Below are 19468 nucleotides of genomic sequence, written 5' to 3'. Positions count from 1 at the left end.
AGTTTGTATAAGAAAAAGGGATAATCTTCTTTGAAGATTTAAAAATAGACTGTAAAATGAGCTGGGTACGTTGTTTGTTTTTTTGGGGGGCAGCTTTTGATTACTTAGTTTCTTTAATGTTTATTGGTATACTCAAGGTTTTCGTTTTTTCTTGAATAATTTTAGTAACTTGCATTTTTCCAGTAAGCATTTCTTTCACCTGAATTTCAAATTCATTGCCATTAATTTGTTTATGACAAAATGTTTGTCATACTCCTCTTTTTATTCCTATTATTACTTATTTGTATCTTTTTCCAAGTTTTTGTGCCCAGTCGTGGTGAAAATTTGTTTATTTTATTAGCCATTTCTTTTTATATATATATTTATTTTTCTTTTAATTTATCAATATACAATGTGGTTGATTTTCATGTCCCTTTACTAATTCCTCCTCCTCCCCCATCAACATCATATCTGTTCACTTATCTCAACAAGTTCAAGGAATGATTGTGATTGTCGTGTCTTCTCCCCTCTCATTTATTTGTTTGTTTGTTTATTTGTTTATTTATTTTTATTGGCTCCCACAAATAAGTGAGAACATGCGGTATTTCTCTTTTTGTGCCTGGCTTATTTCACTTAACATAATTTTCTCTAAGTCCATTTAGCCATTTCTAAGCACCAGGCTTTGGTTTTGCAGATCCTCTCTACTATTAAATACCCATTTCACTAAGTTTTGCTCTTTTATTTATTTATTTCCTTCTCTGCTTTTTTTGGGCTTACTTTATTGTTTGTAAATTCTTAAATAATGATTTCCAGTTATTTTCAATCAAAGCTTTAACTTATGACTTATGAATTCATTTAAAACACTATCTTTTTAGTTGTATTATACCTATAGAATATTATTTGAGTAGTGCAGATCCTTTAAAATTTGCTGATATTTCAATAGTCTTCATAGTTAATTTTGTGCATGTTCTATGAGTATAGAAAAAAAGGCTCCCTTGGGTACACAGTTCTGATTTATGTGTCAAAACACATTTGTTAATTTTGTTGCTTAAAATCACCTATAGCCTCAAATTTTTTTTGTTTATTTGATCTATTGGTTTGTTAGAAATATGATCTCCCACTTTGTGGGTCTGTCAAACTTTCTTATAATTCTATTAGCTTTTACTTTATAAATTTCAGATTATATTGTTAGGTCCATACAAAATCATGATTTTTATGTAATTTTGGTGGGTTTTGCTTCTTATTTTCATGACATCCCTCCTTTATTTGCTTTTTTTGTTATAATATTATTGCTACATAAACTTTCTCTACCTTGGTATTTGCCTACTGTATGTATTTTTCATTTTTTAAAAAAATTTTCACTATGGTTTTGTGTCTGGAGATTTCAAAGTAATTAAATATTTTTATCTTTCTCCAAGATAAAACAAAGCTCTAGCTGAGGACTAAAAACCATCTACCATCCTGCCATTGTCTGAAGTTTAAGTTTGGCTTTAAAACAAACAAACAAAGAAAGCAAAAAAAAAAAAAGCACTTATTTAAAATAAACCCAATAGCTAATAAATCTTAAGTAACATTTTATCAATTTGGAGGCTTGCCATTATTTCTGGTATCTCTTCTAGCTTTGGATTCATTCTTCTTTCTTTGACAGTAATTTTATTTAGAGTTATGTAGAATTGGTAAAGTCTTTCAATTTTGTATATCTGAAATTGTCTTTATTTTACTTTCACTCTTAAATGATATCTTAGCTGTTATAAAATTCTAGGTAGTTGGTTTTATGTTTTCTTAGCATCTTGGGATATCAATGCATTGTCTTGTATCTGACTGCTGGTAATTCCATTGACAATCCAATTGTCTCTTTGTGGTGGTCTGTTCTTTCTCTCTGGATGTCCTAAATATTTTCATGTTGTCTTTAACGTTCTCCAGTTTCATCAAAATGTGTCTAGGATAAGATTTACATATTTAATCTTTCTCAGTTGGGAATATATTTCCAATCTGAAGACTAGCTTTCAACTCACTAGTCTTTCCTTTAATTTTCTAGTTTAAAGTTTGTCTTCTTTATGCAGCTTTCCATTTATTTAACCAAATTTTATAATTTATTTTTCATTTTATTCGTCTGCTCTTGCTTCAGCATTTTTATCCTTTAATTTTCTTTTTTTTTTTATTTTTATGGGTTTATCTTATTTCTTTTTACATCCAGAATATACTTATTTTATTCCCTCTCATGCTGCTATATAAATTTACTTTAATTCAGAATTAATATATGTTCCAAATTTTTATTTTGTTGGCTTTCCTTCTTAGCATTGGGTTATGCAACTTTTATTTGCAGGTTTATTTTAAGTGGAAGGGTTTGATTCTCATTTCTCTCACTCTTTCTCAATCTGCGCCCTCTCCTCCAGTCTTATCTGTCTCCACTCAAGTCCTAAAGCCCCCAGTCTAGTACCAGGTAGTGGTTGACAGCAGACTTTTATTTATTTCCAGCGGAAGACTCTCCATGGTAGACTCTAACTCTGAGCATTAAGCCTGGTCCTGGCACTCCATCCCACTGGGAGACTCATTCGGAAGCCTGTGGCTTCAGCCTCGTATTTCTATTCTGTTTCTGGTCTAAGGAGATAAGATGTTAATTTGGTCTTTGAGCCCAGATCTGACTTCCTTGGATTATCTCTTTTTATGGTCTATCCATCATTGCCACTTGTTTCGCACACAACATGCATTTGTGTACATGTGCAGAGCCATCGTGAGAAGAGTTGATAAAGCACCCTCGAGGACAGCACTGACAGTCCTGCTAGGAGGTGACCAGCATGGGCTGGGAGGGCTGGGCAAGCTTCAGGAGAGGATAAGAACTGAGCTGGTCCTGAGAATTGACAGGATTTGGACAGGCAGAGATGAAGGGGCCAAGTGTTGCAGACAGGAGCAACAAATAATAAAGGCACAAAGGTGCAAAACCAGAAGGCCAAGCTGAGGGACTACTTAGCAAACAAATCTAGTTAGAATAGAAGGTCTATAAAGAAAGTAGTAAAAGGCAAGTTTGGGAAATTGTTCTGACCAGATGACAGATACTTGATTTCCAGACTGAAAGTAATGGAAAGATACTGAATTTTTTGCATATAGAAACAGAACAAATAGCTATTATTTATCAAAAGCTTATTTATTTATTTATTTATTGCCAAGCATTGAACTAAATGCTTATGTAATTATCTCATCTGAGCTTCAAGCAATAAATTATAATAATGGACATTATAATAATAGTCTTGTCCCATTTTACAGATAAAATAATTAAATTTGCCTGAAATCACATAGGCTGAATAATGGTCAGAAAGATATCAGGTCCTAATTGCCAGAACCCATAAATGTTACCTTATTAAGAAAAAGGATCTCTGCAAATGTGATTATAGTTAAGAATTGTGACACAGGGAGATTATCTTGTATTATCCAGGAGGGCCTTAAATCCAATCACAAGTGTCCTTATATGAAAGAAGCAAGGGAGATTGATACACACAGAGGAGGAGGAAGCTATGTAAAGGCAGAGACAGAGATTGGAGTGATGTGGCCACAAGCAAAGGACTGCTGGCAGCCACCAGAAGCTGGAAGAGGCAAAGTGGACTATGCCTGAGAGCCTTAGAAAGGAGCATCACTCTGCCAAAAGCTTGATATCCGCCCACGAAACTGATGCTGAATTTATGGTCTCCCAACTGTGAAGAATACATTCAGTTGTTTTAAGCCATCAAGTTTGTGCCCAGTATAAGACAGAGTCAGGCTATGACCAGTCAATTTTACTCTAGACTTAGGTTCTAACCAATACTCTAGAAAAAAACACTGATTTTGGATGACTATTCTAGGAAAGATGTATGGAACCAAACAAAACAAGACAAAGCCAGAATAATGAGATAATTTAGGAGGCTATGATAATCACCCAAATACAACCAAGTGTTCAAATGTGTATGAATCATAATTAACAGTTCAGCTACATTTTTATTCATTTTTATTATCATAGTTGCATAGTAGAATGAACAGGTAGGGATAAAGAAGAAATGCTTTAGAGTTAACTACCTTCCTAGGAGATGGATTATCATACTGATAACTAAATTGTCCATTTTGAGATAGACTTGTCAGATATTAATCCACGGTTATATACAGAGCATTTTTCATTTGGTCTTCAGGAGCCCATCTGTGACCCTTGCTCTGGTTCTTACGTTAGAAAGACTTCCAAATCCAAACTGAAGTGTTAAACAAGATGATATTTAAATTGCTTTATAACTCAGGTAAGTACCATGCACAGTTCATAATGTGTAATTATAAAAAAATTACTGTCAAGTTGATGACAGGTGTATAATTTGTTTTAAGTTTTCAGTATTTGGAACTTTGATATGCAAATGCCCTCAGCTTCTCTGACAGCTCTTTGTCTCACTCATCTGTTCAGTTTCTCTGGGCAGGGGGCCTCTGAGGCAGCAAGACCTGGGTTCTAGGGCTGGGAAAGTTGCTTTAACTGAGCCACAGTTTCCTCACCTAGAAGTTGGTTAAGTGCCATGCACCTTGCAGAGTCTGGTGAGAGGTAAACGTGAGAATGTTTGTGAAGATCCTGCTCAGGGCCTGGTTCCAAGCTGCACAGCAGGCAGAGGGTTCTGGGGCCAGGTGCCGGAGTGTAGATCTGGATTCTGTCATCTGCCAGCAGGGTGACCCTGAGCAGTTTCTCCATCTGTAAAATTTGTTCCTGTTTGTTAGAGTTGCGAGGATTAAATGAGTCTACACTCATACAGCAACTGGCACTTTGTAAGCACCTTACCAATATTAGCCACTATTATTGTTATATATGCATGCCTGGGTGCAGGTAACCCCCTGACTTGGAGCACAATTGCAGACCCTGTGTCTAAGGGAGGACAGATGGCTTTCTTGGGGGTCAAGGAGAATGAGGAGGATAGAACGAAAGGATTCAAGAGTTCTCTCTGGTTTAGGAGGGTCAGTTCTGCATTTGTCACATGTGAAATCTTGCTGCCGCCTTTTGAATGGATTAATTTTTCTGGGGATTTTGGTAGGTTAATTCTGCACTGCCTTGGAGTGAGACTGAATCTTTATGGTGTTTAAAATGCCAGAGGAATAAAATGATGCCAAGGACTGCCAAGCAAACAATAAAGCAGAACAGGGAGGTGCGATGTTTGGGACGCATTCAAAAAGGGAACATACATTATGGCCAATGCACACACTGCGGGGCACGGATAATGGGGGATTTAAATTCATCTCCAAAGTCTTGTGTGATGTTGCAAAGAGTAGGGAGACTTATGAATCAGGCACAAGTAGGTAGCATGAAACAGAGCTCATGAAACAACTATGATTTCAGACATGTACTGTGATAGATAAGGCTTCTCCAGACAAACCTCCTATTTCATGTTTCAAAAATATTGCTAGTTTCAAAACTGTCATGAAATCTCTCTGCTTATTTTTATATCTCAAGATAGTTCAAGTAAGAAATGCATTTGGAAACATGGCTGTAAATAGGATTACTGTTTAAAGTATTCATCTTTTGAAACTGCAATGCATCCAAAGTCTTTATATTTAAGGAATCTAATAATTCTATCCCAGAATCTTTCTATATCGTTAACACATTTAGCATGCATTTTAAATGAAAAAAAAAAAAAAAAACAGGAACATTTCCAATCTACTTAAGATATTTTAACTCATCACATATGACTCTCTTTAAAAGTTGAATAAATTATTCAAAAACAAGTGTATAGATTGATATAAACTAGATTTTGCATTAGTTCATTCAGTAATCCCTAAATTGGCAAAATATCAAGGTATAGTACAACAATTTCTATTATAACTGTGAATAAATTTAAGGAATTATGTTATGGAGGAAATCTAAGGATTGTAGTAAACAGCAAAGTATTTTTAAAAACTGAACACTGAAACTAACCAAAGCTGTGCAAACCTTTGTGTAAAAAATTTTAAAACATGAATCAAATAAAAAAAAGATCTAAATTAATAGAGATATGCAATCTGTGTACAAATGAGAACATTTAATCTCTTAAACATGTCAATTTTCTACTAATTAATATATAATCCCAGCAAGGTTTTCACAGATCCTGACAAGCTTGTCCTCAAATTCAAATGGAAGCACAAAGGGTCAAGAACAGGTGAGACAATTTTGAAGAAAGTGGAGAGATTCTATCTTGGTTAAAATGAGAGAGGCAGGAAACATGCATGTGTAAAGGAAACTTCACAGTGAGGGAGGAAGATCAGTGGGTTAAGGATGGAACATCCAGTGACTGACGCTGGTACAATGACATCACTATGTCAGGGAATGGAGGCTTGTCTTAAGGTGTAAAAACCTGAAACCACAAAGGGAGGTTGGTGAGTCTATCTTGAAATTACTCTTATTTCTGCAAAAGACCCCATAAATAGGTTAAAAATTAAGCTGACACACAACCAAGGTATAGTATTTATAATGAATAAAATAACAACAAATTGATGAGAAATAGACAAACACCCCCAACCCCCATGAGCAAAGAATTAAAACAGGCAATTCTTAGAAGAGAAACTTGATTAATACAAGAAAAGATGCTGAACCTCACTAGTCATTAGGGAAATGCAAATTGAAAGATACCATCTTACATCCATTTGTTTAGCAAAAATTATAGTGTTTGATATTTCCAAGTGCCAGTCACCTGCTCTCATATACTAGAGAGCATGTAAATTGGAGAGCAATTTGGCAGTATGTGGAAAAGTTAAAGCATCACACCTTAAAAATCGCTAGTTAATGTACACTGAGAAAAATGTAGATTTCCTAAATCATTGTTTAAAGAAAAATTAGAAACATTCAAAATGACAATTAATGAAATGAATGAATTGTAGTATATTTATGCAATACATGTTCTTTAGTAATTAAAATGAATTAACTAATATCACAATATAGATCTCAAAATAATAATGATGTATGAGAAAGCATGTTGTAGAATACGTATGGTATTATTATATGTTAGATATGAAATTTGAAAACATAAAAAACGTATTGTTTATGGTTACAGATATACGTAAAAAGAATACATGTGTATGATAAATAATGATTGCAGGAAACTCACTACTTTTGAGGAGGAAGAGCGGTGGTATAATTAGAGGGGAGGTCAACAGGTGGCATCAGTGCTGTCTCAAATGTTTTTTCCTTAAGGATCTCTTGAAGCAAATACGGAAAACTGTTGAAATTTGATAAAAGTGATTGGTGGGCACACAGGTATTCATATATCAGTCCTATATTTTTCCAAGTGTTTGAAATATTTTAAAGAAAATATGAATCCATTATTATTAGTTAGTTACATAATAGGAAAAAAAAGTGCTATATTGTTTCCAAGTGTTTGAAATATTTTAAAGAAAATATGAATCCATTATTATTAGTTAGTTACATATAGGAAAAAAATTGCTATATTATAATTCTAGGAATTGAAGTTTGCTCCCTCTTCAGTTTAGATTTTCAGAAATTAGGATGCACCTTATACTCAAGATGTACATTAGCAGTATTTTTTCCCATTAAAAGCCATTACAAAATTGATGGTATGTCCTATAAGTCTTGGTGCTTTAGACTTTAGCGTTGGTATATGTTATCTTTAAGCTAAACATATATGAGGGTATATCAAAAAGTTCACGAAAAAGAGAATTAAAAGATAGTATGAATATTTCCATGAACTTTCTGAAGACCACTTATCTACTCTGTAGAGTGAGGGCAGGTTTATGAATAGGTGATTTGTAGGCTATCTGCTCCTCTTCCCCAAAGCAAGGCTGGGTTCGTGGCTGTGCGACCTGTGAAGGTGCACGGGGTCTCGTACTCAGAGGGCCCTGTGCTTGGTGAAATTCTCTGTTCTTGCTGTCTTGAAACTTTTAATCGTTTTGTCTTTGAATTCGAGTCCTGTAATTGACGTGAGGTGACAATGGAGCACGCGCGTGTGCTCAGAGACAGGTGGAAAGGTGGGTCCTCCTGCTCCTCTTGCTGGCATTCTCCTATGGCTTTCATGACACCCCGTGGAAAAAGAATTCTGGTGCGGCGTGCTGGGGTCAAGGTCAGCGTGTCACGTCTATGTCTGGGTGAGCAGGGGCACCTACAGCCCTGAGAGGCCACACTTTCTGTTTGAACCAGAACTTTCCCTGAATGCAGAAAGAAGGCAACGGCATTCTAAGGAACACGAGCGACCAAAGAACCCTATGGTATCTTTTCTTACTCCTGCCCCTTCCCTGTATTCGCTAGCAACTGGAAATGATGACGTAGGACAAAAGAGAAAGCTGGAAAACCGTATTTCCTTTTCCTTTCACACCTTCCTTACTCACCAGTAAGCTCAAGGTGGAATGTTGGTAGAATGTGCACTTTATCAAGAGGTGAAATAAAAGCAAGTCGAATGAGTTTGTGCAGCATTTCCACTGTTCTTGCAAGAATGAAGTGCAAATACATAGATGAGCTATGACATGCAAATTTCATAATTTAAGTGATTTCACAGGAGTTAAAGTCTTATGTTTCATTTAAAATTGGAATTGCACAACACAAAGACGAATGATAAAATCCATGCTAGTAATTTAGAATTCTAATTTCTCCTTACTTAGAATGCCACTAAATAGCAAATATAAAACACCTTGACAAATTGAGAGACCACGAAGGAAAGGAAAAAGTTTTATATTTTAGTTTGTAAGACTTTTTTTCCTGCTTTTGGAACAAGAGGTCCCAGATTTCCATTTTGCAGTGGGCACTACAAATTGTATAGCCAGCCTTACTCTTTATACAAGATATACAGCATCCCTCTGCCAGTGGCCTAGATTCAGCAGACAGGCCTAGGAAGGAATATGTCTCCTACCGGAATAAGGAAGCAAGAAAATGATGCTGGATAACAGGCTTCTTTCTAGTGCTGTTCTAATAACATATTCTTCAGAAATAATCTACTTCCGTTCTAGAAGCAAACAAACATGGGTCAGACTCCTTTTGTTTGGCGATTTACACAAAAAAAGTCAGTTAATTCTCATCTTCCATAATGAACATCAGGTGCATATTTTTCTTGCTATAAAGACTGGTAGCTATTGATTGAAATTTGTTTCCTCTTGTTCTTGAGGGTTTGATGGACTACATTTCCCAGACTCCCTTGCAGTGAGGTGTGGTCACTTGACTGAGTTCTAGACAGTGGACTAAAGGGTATGCAATCCGTGCCACTTCCAGACCTGGCTTATTAAAACCTCCTGTGCACTGCAGGACTGTCTCTACCACATGATTAGGATCGTAAGGCCACCTGTTGACTATGACAAAACCACTATCTGTCTAGGTGCCTACTACTGCATGGAGCAGAGTCTTCCTCTTCTCCCTATGTCATCTGGACCTACCAACATTAGCCTAATAACCTGAAAAATAAATAAACTCACAGATTCTTAAAGTACTGAATTGTGGGGGTATATTCTGCTACTTAGGCATAACCTACCTTAACCTAACTAATTAGACAGTGGACTAAAGGGTATGCAATCCGTGCCACTTCCAGACCTGGCTTATTAAAACCTCGTGTGCACTGCATGACTGTCTCTACCACATGATTAGGATCGTAAGGCCACATGTTGACTATGACAAAACCACTATCTGTCTAGGTGCCTACTACTGCATGGAGCAGAGTCTTCCTCTTCTCCCTATGTCGTCTGGACCTACCAACATTAGCCTAGTAACCTGAAAAATTAATAAACTCACAGATTCTTAAAGTACTGAATTGTGGGGGTATATTCTGCTACTTAGGCATAACCTACCTTAACCTAACTAATGTGTTCACCATAAATGTTATATGAACAAAAGCAGCCAAGAAAAATTACTCAGAAGTTACTCTCCCTAATTCCCAATACCTTTCTTCTTCACTAATCCTAGGGAATATAGGCTCCTGTCTGTGTATTTATGAGTTATAGTTCCTGCCAAGGAGATGTTGGGTTCTCTTCCTGTGTCTGCTGATCACTTGCTTGGAACTGTCCTGGTCTCCGTTTCTGCTCTCTAAGCAGAACTGCCTTCAGTTTACCAGTTATAACAAGACTGCAAGGCACATGCGAACTGCTTAAAGATTCTTAGAGGAAAAATTGTATAGAATGAATAACATTCTGCTTATCTTATTTTAAATTGAAGTTGGGCACCAAAAAGGATATTTGTGCTCATTCATTTTATAAATAATGATTCCTGGTATTTGGATTCTTCTTTTTTTCCTTGCAAGAGATCATTTTATTGTGCTAGGACTACGAAGTTTGCTCTCTTGCTTGAAGAGGCAATCGACTAAATTTATTGATGAGCATATTCAAAGGAATGCTATTAAAATAGCCATTTTTTATAAAATATGCATTTTTTAGATTTCTAGTAAGTAGCATTAATAAAATGAGCCACACTTGTGAAAACAAATGAGACTTTTTCACCTTAAAGAAAATAAATCTTATATTCAAATTCAAAGAGTTTTAATTTCATTAGTGTATTAAAAATTAATATATAGTAGACTAATATCATATAATGTATGAGAGTTACTTATATTCAGATAGACAAAACAAATCATGTCCTTCTGAAGTCACACTACATGCAGTAAAAGCTAGACATAAATGGCTAGACAGTAATCTGAACATGAGCCTTGTTCTTTATATCTATATTTTGGGTCTTTTAAGATAAAATCAATGCAATATATTAAATAAATAAATTGACACAAAATATTCAACAAATGCTTTCCGAGTACATACTAGGGGCAAAGTACCATGGTAGGGGTTATGCAAGGGAATGAGAGGGTTTTCAAAAAATAAGTAAGAATTTTACCTTGCACTTGTGTAGAATTTTACACCTTTAATAGCTTGCTCACAACACTTTCAGACTGCAGGACGTCTCCATTGCACAGCTGAGGGTACTCATCATTCAACAGCCCCTGTATCAGTTTCCTAGGACTGCCCTAAAAAAAGCACCATAAACTTGGTGGCCTAAAACAGCAGAAACTCATTTTCTTAGTCTAAAATCACGGTGTCAGCAGGGCCATGCTCTCTCTGAAGGCTCTAAGGGAAGATGTTTTACGCCTCTTCCAGTTCTGGTAGTTGCAAGCAATGCCTGGTGCTCCTTAGCTTGAAGACATGTCGCTCCAGATCCTGCCTCCACCATCACGTGGGATTCTTCTCTGTGCATATCTGTCTTCACGTCAGCCACCCTCTGGGTGTGTCTGCATCTTCTCCTCTTCTTAAAAGGACACCAGTCATACTGAATTAAGGGCCCACTGTACTCCAGTATGACCTCACTTTAACTAGTTATATCTGTATAACCCTATTTCTAAATAAGGTTACATTCTGAGGTTCTGGAAAGAACATGGATTTTCGAAGGATGCTGTTTTATTCAGTACGCCACCTGCAGCGTTTATGGCTCAGTGAAACTTCCCTAACTGCTCCTGTGGGGATCCGACACAATTCCAGGCACAGGACCCTGTGAGCAAAGGTGTGGGAGCTGGGCGTGCCCGCTGCATTAGCTGCAGCACTGCTTGCTGGCAGCAGGGTCAGGATGCAGGTGTGAGGAGAGGGGACCAGTGGTGGGAGACGAAGCCAGACAGGCAAGTGGTGACCGGAGTGGGGAAAACTTTGGAAACCACCTGATAAAACTTTGCAATTATTGTGGAGAGTCACTAGAGGGTTTTGAAAGGAACAGTGGTGGAGGCGGTGGGGTCTGTGTGGCACTTTGGGAGTCTGGTTAGCTTGTTTAGGTAGCTGAGGTTAAAGGTGATGAGCATTCCAGAGTATCAGAAAAAAAAAAAAAAGTCGGAAAAACAAGGAAAGAATAATGACACAGGAAAGGAAAAATGGGCAAAAATGACTGACTTAAAAGGTCAAGGGAGAAAGAAAAATAAAGTGAAATAGCCAGAGGGTGGGCCCTGAGACTAGGAGGAAGTGAGGGCTCTGCGACAGACACAAGTGAACCAGGCTGATATCCAAATCGACTGGCGAACTTTGTTCAGCATCCTACACCCAAAGGCGCTAAACGCAGCCACCCTTCATCCCAGCGAGATCTACATAATCAAGGCATACGTAGAACCAAGAGGCTTTGTGGTTACGAAACCATGGAACCCCACTGTTTCTCCTGTTCCCTAACTGCCTGTCTAAACAGTGCTTGTTTCCTCTTTGGCATTTCTCTTGTTAATTCTTTTGTCCCACCATGTCCTCAGAAGCTACAAGAGACATATGACATACATTTTTCTTTGGAAAACAATTCCTGTTCCAGATTGGTGTTAATTCCTCCATCTTTCTCTTTGTTCCTTTATTTTCTGGAATGATGCATCCCTTTTAGTCTTGTGGGGTTTTTTGGTTGTTATTGCTTTTTATGAGCACTTATAATTTGTCAAGAGCTGTTTTAAGCACTCTGTAAACACAATCCACCTAATCCTCAGAAACAAATGTGCTGTTACGCCCGTTTTGTATATGATGAAACTATTGAATCAGACTAAGATCTAGGATGGGGAGGCCTTCGTGCTCGCATGCTCGAGTTCGTGCACGCGGCCACCTAGCTTAGGACAAACAGGGGAAGTCCTAACCTAGAAGTGTGCTGCTGTCACAACAGCTGAGTCTCTGACAGTCACAGCAGCCAGACTTCAGCCACTCACAGGTGGCCACCTGCTCAAACCCTGTTCAAATAACGTGAACGCTCAGCTGTAACCAGTCCAGCTCCTTATGTCTCTCGCTTCTGTTTTCTGCATGTCACTTCCCCTTTTCTGTCTATAAATCTCACCCAACCATGTGGCAGCCCCAGAGTTTCTCTGGATCTGTTCTGATTCTGGGGGCTATCTGATTTGCAAATGTTTTTTCTTGCTCAATTAAACTTTGTTAAATTTAATTTGCTCTAAAGTTTTTCTTTCAACAAAACTGAAGCACAGTGAGGTTGGATAACCTTGACGGAGGATGCATGGTCAGTACAAGGTGGAGTCCCGTGCTCCTGACCACGGCCCCCTGCCCTCTGATCGGTAGGAAGATGGGGCTGCTGCTGAGCAGGACAGCGCTGGCTTCTCTCTAAGACCTGCGTGGCCACTGGGTGCAGAGTGCTGTGTAACCTCTAATCATAAGAAAACAGGGAACAGTCACAATTTTGAAATGCATGCAGGTAGTATTTAGATAGCATGTGAAGATTAGGATTATGCACAATGAAATATGAGACAGTGTTTGCACCCTGGTGGTGAGGGATGCAGTATCACTGCCTCATCTCTCCCCTGCTGGCCATTTTGCCCAGGGGCACATACGTGCCCTCTCTCAGCTGAGGTCACAACAAACCTGGACATGTAAAAATGACGGTTTCCTATGATGGCATTAAATCTGGATCCAAAATTATTAACATTACAATCTCAAAGTAGTGTTTCTCGAATTTGAGAGCACATTAAAATCACTTGGAGAATTTGTTAAAGTGCAAATTCCAGACCCTTCCTCCACTTCTCAGATTCTCATTCCAGGAGTGGGGTGGGGCCCAGGAAGCTCTATTTGTAAACAAGTGTGGTGAATCCAACCCAGTTTGTCCAAGGACACGTTGAAAGAAACACTGTCAGAGCCTGAGCTACCACAGCCATCTATAGATTTTAGGTGTTTTCTTCAATATTTTGAATTATTTTTAGAATATTTAGAATTATATTTAACATTTAACATATACCATCTAGGTTTCTACCAAAATAACAGATGGCATTAAATAGATGAGATCTCTATTAAATTTTATCATTGGGATTTTTTATTATAAATTCTTTAGAACACACTCGAAGATCGATTACTTCTGGAGACTTGCTGATAAGGACAAAAAAGCTTTTCCAGAAGTAAATGTATGTCGTATCCTTATTTAGCTGGAAATTTTCCCATTGGTTATTAATTTGGGGTCTGTTGTTCTGTGCACAGTATGTACACGGTTCTGGCTGAATGACAGTCCGAGATCTCATCTGTGGTTATCTTAACGGCGTGTATCACGGGAATCTTCCATAACTCGTGTAAACAATCTGCCAGTGTTTTAAAGCTTCCGAGGTTGAATACCACTGTACTAACCACTTTATGTTCCATTTCAGCAGTAAATTAAGTTATATAACTCTCATGAATATGACTCAGTTTGTTTAAAAAGCTCAGCCTACAGGCAGGAGAAATGACAACGGCATCCTAAGCTCATTTTCTCCGTGATGGACGTCCCTAATAGGGCCTGTCAGTTTCCATCAGAAGATTGTTTAAAAAGCTCAGCCTACAGGCAGGAGAAATGACAACGGCATCCTAAGCTCATTTTCTCGGTGATGGACGTCCCTAATAGGGCCTGTCAGTTTCCATCAGAAGACCAGACCCTAGCAGCAGACTGCGCGGCTGCCCGGGCTCGGGGTATTTGTATTTCTTTTCCTAATATACCTAGTGCCTTTAAGGAATCAAGGTTTATCTTGCTCGGCTACTCCTGACTAGAACTAAATTATAATTCTTTAGGAGGGTGTTTAAACTCATTCTCCATTTACAACGGAGGGCAATTTCTTAGCCCTGCTTCATGTTCCAGAGAAATCCTAGATTAATATCCTGAGAATTAAGCTTTTGCTCCATACCCTCAATTTCATCCAATTTTAAGTGGCTTTCCTGTGTATAGAGAATCATCTTCAGATAATCCCACCAATTTTGGTATTTTAAAACAATTACACTTCAAATTCAAAAACCTTCTGGAGATTGGACATTTCAAAGCTCTTTGAAAAATAATAAACCAGAAATCAAGGAACAAAGAAATATTGCAAACTTCATGTTATGAGGTGGGTGATAAAAGTGAGACATATTAAAATATATACTTCTACCAAAACAAAAGACAGACTATTTCAACAGGTTCTGTTAACTTAAAAGTAATCAGCAGGCTTTATTCGAATACAAGTGTGCTTTGTAGTTATGGACATGTGTCACCTGAGAGACATGGCACAATCCAAATGACAAGACTGTCATCGTAAGTTGTTTCTGTAAACTTGAGACATAATGACTTCTTCCGCATATGTTACAGAGAGTATGTAAGCATTTTTATGTATGGTCAAGCCTTTTGCTACTTAAATGCCATGGCCTGCACAATTCCATAGCCACACAAAAAAATAACTCAACACCACCAAATCTTGAGGACCGTCTATGTGTAGGTGGTCCTAGGAAAAAGGAGTAGACAAAACAGAGAAGTCCCTTCCTCTTGGGGCTGAAAGTCTCATCAGAATGAAGTTACAACTAATGAACTAATGCTCTCTCTATAGAAACACAAGGCTACTTCAGAAAGTTCATGGAAAAACAGAATTAAAAGATACTGTGAATCTTCCCATGAACTTTTTGAAGATCCCTTGTATTAACTGACAAAAATACCAACCAAGTAAAAGCACAGGTTATTTTTTATAAGTGGCATAAAAAGGCTTAAGGAGGGCCGGCCCGGTGGCGCACTGCTACAGTGCGCCGCTTGGGAAGCGTGGTGGCGCTCCCGTCCGAGGGTTCGGATCCCACATACAGACCGGTTCCCCCTCACTGGCTGAGCGAGGTGTGGGGACAGCACCGAGGGTTGTGATCCCGTTGCCGGTCCCGGTCCGGGTACGGGCGCGACACTGAGGGTTGCGATCCGTTGCCGGACACGGAAAAAGACAAAAAAAAAAAAGGCTTAAGGAGTGGTAGGCTGAGGCAATCTGTTCTTTCAATTTCACAATTAGACAAAGTATCACAATTGAAAAATATTTGCCTGAAATACGATGTCTTCGAGAACAGTTTCTACTATTCCTTCTGTAACCCCAATGAGAAAGTGGCCAGTCGTGGCTTTGGCGATCATGTCACCTTTGCTGAATGTTAGAAATGGCATTTGCCATTTCACATTACTTGGTATTAGTTTTCGTAGTCCAATTAAAAAAAAGAAAATTGAAGGTACCATTATGGCTAAAGTCTGAAAATTGGTCAGTGTTGTACTTGTGTGATTGATGCTACACAGCAGGTCCTCAGCCACTTAGAGATTAAGAATCAGGGGTGGGGGGCTCAAGAGCACATTGTCCTCTGTGTCCCAGCTCCCTCCAGCGCTGCCTGACCCAGCACAGCCTGCGGGGCCTCCACAGACCCCCCTGCTGCAGCTGAAACACCGTGAGCGCTACCGACCTTGCTCACCGGCCACCTCCCTTGTCTCCTGCTCTTTTCTGCCTTGGTCTGCACTGCTTTGCTTTGATAATTATCTTGGGTCTTTATTTTAACAAAACCTAAATATATCCATTCATATTAGGAATGGTTTATATGAAGTTATTTTATTTTCACCCCTGCAGTGCCCTTCCAGATTCTTCTGCCATGGCTTTATATGCTGTATTTTAATTTAATTGAGTGTGTGCGGAAGGAAGGTGAAGCTGGAGAGGCCGGGTGTCAGAGAGACGGGGCGAATTATCGTGGCCTGTCTAAACTGCATTTGCGCTGTTCCTTTTGTAAATGCCCTCGTAAATACTGAAGACAATCTCAGTTTCAATGCTGTGTAAAAATAAAATGTCACAGAAATTAGCTGTGTAAAATGAATGCAAGTGGAAGGAGTCATCTAGTGGGATTAAGTGTATGCAGCAGGCATTCCTTGCAGAGCTCTGGGGTCCTGTCTCAAGGTCGGCCATCCAGCAAAGGTGTAAGGCCTGGTCTAAAGGTTAATGAGACAATACTCTGCACAGGCTACTTGAGCAAAATTGAATGCTGTCGTATTTTAGTATGTTGTTGTGAAGGAAAGCATCATTGGGCATATTTTGTTTGAAATAAAAATCTCTAGTCCTGCCAATCTCCTGCCCTGCAAAGCTCCTCTTTACAGTGAGGTGCCTGTTCATCCTGTTCTTTCCCTGTACTGTTACTAGCACATACATAAGTGTTTCTGTGTATCTACACACACACACACACACATGTGTCGTCTGTCAGATAGAAATAGAGTCATGCTGTCATTTTGTGCTGCGGTGTGTATGTGTGTGTATGTGCATGCACATGTTTTGTGTTACAGTAAACTGTGATCCTTTTTCCCAAGGCAGAATGTTTATATTATTTTATTAAAATGCTGCACGACATTTCACTCTACTACAGATGAACACTCAGACTATCCAAAAATCTTCACTATTTCAACATGTGTGTTCATATTTCCGTAGCATAGTTTCCTAAAAGTAGAGTTTAGGGGTTGAGTGGAATGCACACTTAATAGGCGATGTTAAATTATCTTTCAGAAACATGGTGCTTATTTGCCTTCTCATCAATTGTTAACAAGAATGCCTGTTTCTTCAGAATTTTGTAAAAACTGAAGGTCATATACTATTGTGGTTTTAATCACTCTAATTAGTAATGAGGCTGACCATCTCTTCATTGTTTTTGGTGTGTTTCTTCTTCTCTAAACTGCTACTCCTATTGGGTTGTCTGTCCTTTTCTTATTGCTGATGAGGAGCTGTTCTTACGTCTGGGGCATTAAGCCTTCGCTGCTGTGTGTGTTGAAATGATTTTGTCTCAATTTGCCATTTGTGGTGCAGCTCTGTGTTGGCTTTTTCACTGTACCTGAGCTGTTAGTTTTACATAGTCAGGCCCCTCGATCTTTACCTCGATACCTTCTAGATTTCGTGTTGTGGTTAGAAACTCCTTTCTGACTCTAACATTATTTAACAAAATTATCTAATATTTTCTTCAAGTCCTTTTAGAGTTTTAATATGTTCACACTACTTGAAAAGTATTTGGGAAGTGCTGGGAGGTGCACATCTGAACTTTATTTTCTTCCAAATGGAGAGCCAATGAACTTTAATCCCATTTATCCAATAATCCAGTCTTTCCCTATTGATTTAAAATACTGCCTTTATTGAATTTTTAGATTCCCACCTATTCTTGGATTTGTTTCTGGACGCTCCACTGTTTTCTCCTGACTTATCTCTCAATTACTTCACATTCGTTTAAAAAAGGGCAAATACTTTCCTCATCTTTGCCTCTTCTTCCTCTTTCTCCTTTATCTATCTAAATATTTCTTGGCAATTTTTTCATAAGAATATAATTTATGAGAATATACATTTTGTAGGATATGAAAGTTAGACTTTTAAAAAGTTTACATGATGTCTCTATAGAGAGGGGATTATTTTTGAATGTCAGAATAACAGTGGTTCAAAATTTACAGCCACATTATTAATTATAGAGCTTCCACTAGGCAGTGCAAAGTGCATCCTACAATTACACCGCCTCCTGACGGCTCCAGCATGCAAGCAGCCCTTGTTTCCTTGTGCACGGCCTGCTCCTGCTTCTGTTCTGGTGTAGGCTCCCATTCCTGTGGAAACTCTAGACATTTCTTCATAGAATCAGAGCCTCTTTCCTAACGTTTCCAGCCCCTTTTCCAAGAAATTCTTAAGAAAAATAAAATAATTTTATATTTGGTTACACTATGATCTATTAAATTAAGATTTAAATATTCGATTGATTCAGAGATTTAATATAGTATTTGTGGTCATTTCTATAAAAAGTTGGATATCAGGTTCTGTAATTAGACACCATTTGCCCTATTTTAATATCATTTCTTTGAGAAAATCATTTTCAGCATATATATATATTTTTTCAATTTTGGCATCTTTTCTGGAAAGCAGGTTTTTTCTACAGCATCTAAACTACCTTATAGAATTAACTTTTAAAAAAATATCAAAGTATAATTGATTATACATATTGTGGGGGACAGAGTTGACTATTAATACTTGTGCACAAAATGTGATGATCAAATCAGGATAGAAAGGGGGAGGGAAAGAGGATTAGGGAGAAATCGGTTAATGGACACAAAGAATGAGTACGTTTTGTAATGATGAATATGCAAAATAATAATAATAATAATAATAAGTAAAGGCCTAGTCAAACTATTGTGAAGTTGCCCTATTCTTTAGAAAGGGGGAGGGAAAGAGGATTAGGGAGAAATCGGTTAATGGACACAAAGAATGAGTACATTTTGTAATGATGAATATGCAAAATAATAATAATAATAATAATAAGTAAAGGCCTAGTCAAACTATTGTGAAGTTGCCCTATTCTGGTCCCCTTTTCCCCCCACCCTCATCCATTTCAGCCCAGCAAAGGAAACAATCAGCAGAGTGAAAAGCCCACCTATCCAATGGGAGAAAACATTTGCAAACCATATTTTTGATAAGGGGTTAATTTCCAAAATATGTAAGGAGCTCCTACAATTCAATAACAACAACAACAAAAGGACCCAAATAATCCAGTTAAAATATGGTCAAAGTACTTGAACAGAAATTTCTCCAAAGAAGATATACAAATGGCCAGTAGTACATAGAAAGTGCTCATCACCAGTAATCATCAGGGAAATGCAAATCAAAACCACAATGAGATGTCACCTTACATTTACTAGAAGGGATATAATCAAAAAAACAAAAGAGAGATATTGTGCATGTGTAAAACCATGCAGCCACTATGGAAAACAGTATGGAGGTTCCTCAAAAAATTAAAAATAGGATCATCATATGATCTAATAATCACACTTCTGTGTATATATCCAAAACAACTGAAATTGGAATCTCGA

Source organism: Galeopterus variegatus, unplaced genomic scaffold (assembly GCF_000696425.1).
Source record: "Galeopterus variegatus unplaced genomic scaffold, G_variegatus-3.0.2 Scaffold3864, whole genome shotgun sequence".
Lineage (NCBI taxonomy): Eukaryota > Metazoa > Chordata > Mammalia > Dermoptera > Cynocephalidae > Galeopterus > Galeopterus variegatus.
Note: the sequence above shows the minus strand (reverse complement) of the source record.